The sequence below is a fragment of the Sinocyclocheilus grahami genome, unplaced genomic scaffold (assembly GCF_001515645.1).
Source record: "Sinocyclocheilus grahami isolate Dianchi unplaced genomic scaffold, SAMN03320097.WGS_v1.1 scaffold47.1, whole genome shotgun sequence".
NCBI lineage: Eukaryota > Metazoa > Chordata > Actinopteri > Cypriniformes > Cyprinidae > Sinocyclocheilus > Sinocyclocheilus grahami.
This window is the reverse complement of record NW_015505226.1, coordinates 1,511,467-1,518,828: the sequence shown is the minus strand read 5'-3', so window position 1 is coordinate 1,518,828 and position 7,362 is coordinate 1,511,467.

Sequence of the window (7,362 nt, the reverse complement as noted above, 5' to 3'; positions counted from 1 at the left end):
GATTTTTACAAAGCTCATCGGTCTGAAAAGCGAGGTGTGCTATGATTGGCCAGCTATCCAGTGCATTGTGATTGGCCGAATACCTCAAGCGTGTGATGGAAATGTTATGCCCCTTACCATACTGTGTTGCCGTTTGCAGGCGCGACGAGACAAAACCAATAAAACCCATAACAAACGAGGCATCTGTTGCGTCCAGTGGGGACGAATTATAATGACTTATACTGTCTTTTTACATGTTGCGTTGAATCGAGCCGCGTAAACATAAAACCATGTCTGCATTTGTGATCAGAGAAATGACGAACAACAAGCACTACTCTACACTGCTCAAAACTCACGTTTGAATCGTCAGTGGCAAATTCTTTAAATATGAAAACATACTTACAGACTGTGAGTCAGAACAGCCGGCATTGTAGTCTACTCTACCAGGATCAGGAAACAGTCCTCCATGTGCTGGACACATCTGAATATTTGGGTTGAACTGTTCTGGAACAGTGCTGTAAATTCAACTTAACCACTGATTTCTAGTCGTGTCCTCTTTTGGAAGACCAAACAAAGTATTTTCGATTTCGCAATGAAACACACAGCATCTTCATGACATGGCGGCGGCGGTGGCAGCAACAATAAAGTTACACCTTCTTTCTTTGCGTGAACATTTGGGCGGCGTTATGCAAATCTTCCCACATCGTGACGTAGACATGTGGGGGCATGTTTAAACGAGGCGTTTTAGGAAGGCGTGGACCAGGCTTCACTTTTATAAAGAATATCTCTTTGGGTTTGAGACTTTAGTCTTTGCAACTTTCGGGATCTTATCTATTCACAAACTGCTTGTAACACTCCAAAGAGAAAGGAAAACTTGAAAACTTAAAATCGCATCATATGACCCCTTTAAAACACTACAGTCATCTTTTACATTTTTAGAACTGAGCACTAAAACAATACCAAGCTACTTTGGTACCAAGTACCAAAATACAGCTAAATGTTGCGCACCTGGATTTAGATGTCCTTTAGAGACTTGTTCACCTGCCTGGGGGACTTTGCTGTAGTATGTATGTTTTAAGACTGCCTTAAAGCTACCAGGCCAGAATCAGCAGACTTTTATCAATCTTGTATTTTGTAAATGGGTATGTAAATGTGGAATGTTGAAATTTTGACATGCCATAGGTATCATGCCAAAACAACTTTGTTTTGTAAAAACATGTTTGGGACTACAAAATAAATTGACTTCTTTAGAAGGAAGGCCTGCATCAACAAACTGGATCCAACTGACATTTACTGCATAAAGTAGAGTTTCAGTTGTCAGGTTTCAAGAGAATAAACTTAATTATTTAATTAAACTCAAAGAATTCAGATGAATGAAACCAGTCAGGTCTGTATTTTCAGACTATGCAGGGTGCTGAAGCCCACTCTCATGAAGTGCTACACCCATCCCAGTTCGGCAGAACTGACCTTCTTAAGAAGCAACAAATAAAAATGTAATGTCACAAATGACACAAATTCCATGCTATTGTCTAACTTCTTCTTTTGAAGGTCATCAAGATATGTACCAGGTATTCCATGCACAAGACACACAAGCAACACCTATACAAAAGTACATCTTAGATGCATGTGCACAGATAGGACTTTTCTTTCAACACTCATCATGACCATCAGTGTGTAATAGGTGAATCCAGAAACATCCTAAATGTTGGTTGTTTAGGATGAGCGATAAAGTGGTGGTTGTCTTTTTTTATTTAAGTCTATTAAACCATTTTATCAGAGGTAATGTCATTAAATTATTTTAACTATACAATAGAGATTGCATAAACATGTTTTTATTATGATTATGTGTGCAGCACTGAGCCAGATACTTTTGTATCTTCTCAGTGTTTATTTTTCGTTTTTCCTTATTTGATTAGTTTTCTGTTTCAAAGGCCAAGGAGTGGAAGAAGTGTATAAACAGCTCTGTCTCTACATGCCTATTTTCTCCTCCTTCTCCTACCTCATAACATGAGTATGTCTTCTTATAGTTTATGGGTGTTGACTTAGAGAACCTAGAGAAACTCACTCTGGAGTATCACATTACTCACTGTCAGTTAGTTGGCTACTTCTGAAAATGCTATGAACCAGCGTAGAATACTTTCATACAATAAGGGTGCTCATATAAACAGCTGCAATCATACCTCTTAGTGTGCCATTTCACAGAGCTGCTTTTTATCTGTTTCAGGCACCCCCATAATTTCAAAACAGATTTACTACTGAACTCAATAGAAATAAAAACGCTCACACACATACAAACGGGAGAGGCCAGGGTTCAGCTATATTTTGAAGGTGGATTTTAACTAAAAAAATCAGGAATCTGCCTTTTTTCTATAAATGTCAAGTTGGGGCAAATTGTCATATGTGACCCTGGACCACAAAACCAGTCTTAAGTCGCTGGGGTATGTTTGTAGCAATAGCCAAAAATACATTGTATGGGTCAAAATTATAGATTTTTCTTTTATGCCAAAAATCATTAGGATATTAAGTAAAGATCATGTTCCATGAAGATATTTTGTAAATTTACTACAGCAAATATATCAAAACTTAATTTTTGATTAGTAATATGCATTGCTAAGGACTTCATTTGGACAATTTTAAAGGCGATTTTCTGAATATTTAGATTTTTTTGCACCCTCAGATTCCAGATATTCAAATAGTTGTATCTCGACCAAATATGTATGGTTGTCCTATCCTAACAAACCATACATCAGTGGAAAGCGTATTTGTTCAACTTTCAGATGATGTATAAATCTCAATTTTGAAAAATTGACACTTAAGGTCCAGGGTCACATATGTGTTTTATATTTTGCTATTTTATGCAATTCAGTATTTATAATTTATGTTAATCAGACCCTTGGTTTGACATTTTTGTATATTACTTTTACATTACATTTATTTTATTTTATTTTATTGCTGTTTGATGCAGTTTTGTGTTTTTCTGCTTAAGTATTGATGAAAATCCATTAAAACGGAAAATTGAGGACTTTTATACTAAATTGCATATGCTGTATTAAAAAAATTATCAAATAATTATATAAAAAAGCATTTTTCAATTGTGACAACTTGCCCCATGAACATGTCCCGTCAACATCTGACCTTAGAAATGTAAGACTTTTTTCTTTATTTTATGAGCATTTCTGACATTTATACACCATTTCAAAAGACAACTGAATTAAGAACAGCTGGAATGGTTAAGCAATGAAATCTGACTAAAGGACATTACATGACAAGGATCACTTTTTTTTACAATCTGTGATTCACTCTAAAAAAAATGCAAAAGATAGACACTAGGAAGAACAGGAATAAAAAGAGTGAGATGCAGATTTATGGGTGCTTGAATATTATTGCAGCTCCAGGCAGGACATTAAGACTTTATAAATGAAAGGATTTGCTTTAATATGGCAGATACATCAGTTCATTGCCAGTAGCTCATGGCCATTTACTACTCATTCGGATATCATTACAGAAAGCAATTACCTACTTGTTCAACATCATGTTGAGCAATTACTCATTCATAAAGTCAGTTCTTTTTCCAAATAAAACAGGTTCTGAGCTGTTCATATTTTAATAGGTAGACAAGACAAGTGTAAGCTTGAATAGGCGCAGTTTAAAATAAATTATAATAAAACATTCTAATACTTAAAGCTTTTATAAGTAAAAGGCCTTAATAGCAAACTTGACAGCAGGTGTGATCTGCTGGTGTGAAGCAAAGATAAATAGAACACATAGCTCAAGACATCAGCACACAATGACCAATGTACAGTAATATTTTCTCTGACCTATACATTTTCACTGAAAACTCTACCAAGATTTTAAGCCAATACCCTTTCAATAAATATTGGCAATAATTAAAATTACCTAATTATTTAATATTTTTTTTATAAAATCATGTAACTGTCCTATTCTCATAGTTTAAATTTTTTACACATATAATAAAACATTTCTTAAAATTCTAATATTGAATTTTATTAAACTTGAATGTTTCTATAACAATCTGCTAATCACAAACATCCAAGTAAAACAAACACTATAATACAATGAGATATTTAAAATGTATATTGAATACAACACTAGTTCCAGCATTCCTGCAAATCTACAGGACAACATGGATGGATAGATTTTGCTTTCAAAAAATATTATTATTATCATTTTTCCAAAGCCTTTTCAATGGCCATCAATGGAGAAAGAAGCTTTTAGGCCCAGATGGTAGTAACATCATCTACCAGCAAGAGCTAACCAGACCATGCTTAACCAGCTAAACCCAGACTTCCCAAGCTGTATTGTCTAGTCTTGATAATCTTTTATGCAGTGACAGAGTCAGAGAGATGAAGTCAGAGAAGGGCGGCTGGGTGGTGTAGGCCTACAACTGTTCATTTCTACATCATTAGAAGATAGTCATATTTTCCCATCTTACGGTAATGCCCCTCTAATCTTGCAACTAACAGTGACATGAACACAGAATGTTTTTCCCATGGAAGAGCTTGTCTATTCTAAAATTAGTTTTGCATTCCTATTTTGAAGTGTTAGCATAAAGCAGTGAGATCACATTTGTTTACAAAGGATAAGATATTTTAGATCAGACTTGTCTCAACAGTAAGATGAAGGTATTCCTGTAACATTTACTACTGTTGCTTTTTGTTTTTACAGTGCCTAGCAACCACTGAGTTTATGACGTAGACTTCCTGTCCACAGTAATACAGTGAGCTTTGATTCAGTCTTCCTCTTCATTTCATTCACGTCATGTGCTCCATTCATAAGACTAAAAACTGTAGTGAACTGTACTTCTTAAACATTTTGACCCTCCTTTGCAATATAGACTAAATAATGTATTTCAATCTTTGTTTTCATAAGCATTATACATATGGAGAAAATTAGGTAACAGTAGTACCGCTGGAGTTTTTTTATGTAACTTCTGCCTTTCTAGCTCCACCTTCTTCTGTTAAAGGGATTGGGATTCCTGGTAGAACTATGCAAGAAAAAAAACAGACATTAACTCACTTGTAGGTTTTTTCCTGCTAGTAGTGCATTAATGTGCGGGGAATTATGTGGTATTCTGTATCTAAAACCATTTATTCTAGTCATCTTCCATTTCCATGGCAACAGTCACAATTCACACACACTCTGCCCTTAATAACACATGCCAAGCATTTTTACCATGAAGCACACGAACTTGAGCTTTTCTTGCTCAATGGCACTGAACCATCTGCTGTCTAATTTGTTGCACTTGTATTTGTGCATGCACATTTTTCTTATTAGTTTTGACACCCTTCAGCCTTTATTTTAGTCTTTGGTTACCCACTTTGTCAAAAAAAATTATAAAAGCTTAAATCTAATAGAATGCAAAAAGGAACTGTCAATCAAAACTAACACAAGAATACTAAATATGATTGCTCATAATTCTGTGAGAGACTTTGAACTTTTCAATCTACGTTACTTATTTCATTTTTGGTCATTACTCTGGATTAATTAAAGCTGTGATAACTGAATATTACATTAATTTCAAAATAAAAAGAATAATACTATTTGGGTGAACAAAAACTATTGGAAACATTTTACAAATAGTGTTATTTTTTAGCATTAGGTATCATAAAAATGAACAAAAGTACACCATTTGATCTAAATTAATAATAATGATAATATTAATACATTTTCAACATTTCAAATGGAATAATTGAACATTAATGCATTATGAACCCCCCTGAAATTTTAAGCAAACAACCTTTCAATAAATATAATAATTTTCACAATTGTTGGTAATAATTAAAATGAACTAATTATTGACTAAATGTTATAAGATCATGTACAGTTGTGCTCAAAATTATTTATACCCTTGGTAAATATGATCAAAGAAGGCTGTGAAAATAAATATGCATTGTTTATCCACTTGATCTTTCATTCAAAAGAATCTAACCATTAATTAAAGTTAAAAATGTGGGGGAAAATCACATTATGAAATAAATATTTTTCTCTAATACAGTAAAAGGGCGTGTGTCTATATCGTCCAATTGCACAGTGCAAAAAGTATTGGATAAAAGGGTATGATTGTGACCAATGTGTATTAGAGAAAAACATTTATTTCATAATGAGATTTCTCTCCATTTTAAATTCTTATTCTCCAATAAAAAGGTTAGATTTTAGTCATTTAAAAAAAATGTCTGAAGGATTGATGATACAGATTAATTTTCACAGACTTCTTTGATCATATTTCCCAAGGGTATGAATAATTTTGAGCACAACTGTAAATGTGCTATTTTGATCATTTTTATTTTATATAATAACAAATATTTCATAAATGTTTTAAAATCCTAAGTTTTTATTTAATTTAAATCAGCATTTCTATCGCAATCTGTCATAAACACCCTTTATAATACAAAAATCATTTTATAGCATTCAATCTAATTTAATGTTAAAGGTGCCACAGAATGGAAAACTGTATTTACCTTGGCATAGTTGGATAATAACAGTTCTGTACATGGAAATGACATACCGTGAGCCTCAAACACCATTGTTTCCTCTTTCTTATGTAAATCTCGTGCATGCAAAAAACCCTTAAAAAAACAGGTGAATCAGAACATAACACCGACTGTGACGTTACAGTCGGGATCACTAATAGTTACGCCCCCAACATTTGCATATACCCACCCATGTTTTATGCCAGCCGCCAGCCGAACCTGCACAGCCGAATCATCAGAAGTTCTGCAGGTATTGTGAAGAAACAAGCAAGGATAATAGCGAAAATGGCAGATCATGGAAATGAATGTTATGCTCCAGGCTGTGCAGGGGATGTGATGTGCAGGGATGGGTTGATGTCTGTATTCAGAAAGGCACGGAAAACAAATAACGTGCATTCTAATAAAATAATGCAAGCCATTAAAGGGACATGGTTAGCTGCTTGCTAGCGGTAGCCTGTTACATTACAGTACATAAGATTTCACTTACCACATAAACAGAATAAGGAGAGATGACTGAGGATGATGGCGAATGATTTACAGATCCTGAGCACCATTGACAAGCATCTGACCTTGTAAAATGTGTGGTAAGTACTGCCGCTGTAGTTTACACAGAGCATGTGCGATCGCAAATCTCGAAAAAGAAAGTAAAAAGCGATCTTGCATTCAAAAGCCGTTTCAATGCCCCACATATTAATAGCGGCTCCCTGATGCCCGCATTTTATATACAGTATAATTACCCAACGATATAACTACGAGAGACAGTATTGAAATATATATTTTCCTTGTGTTTCCTTCCTGCTGTGGGAGCTACTGAAATGAGCTGCACTGTGAAACAGCCAATCAGAGCAGAGCTCAACATTATTATTCATGACCCTTCCAAATAAGGTAAAAA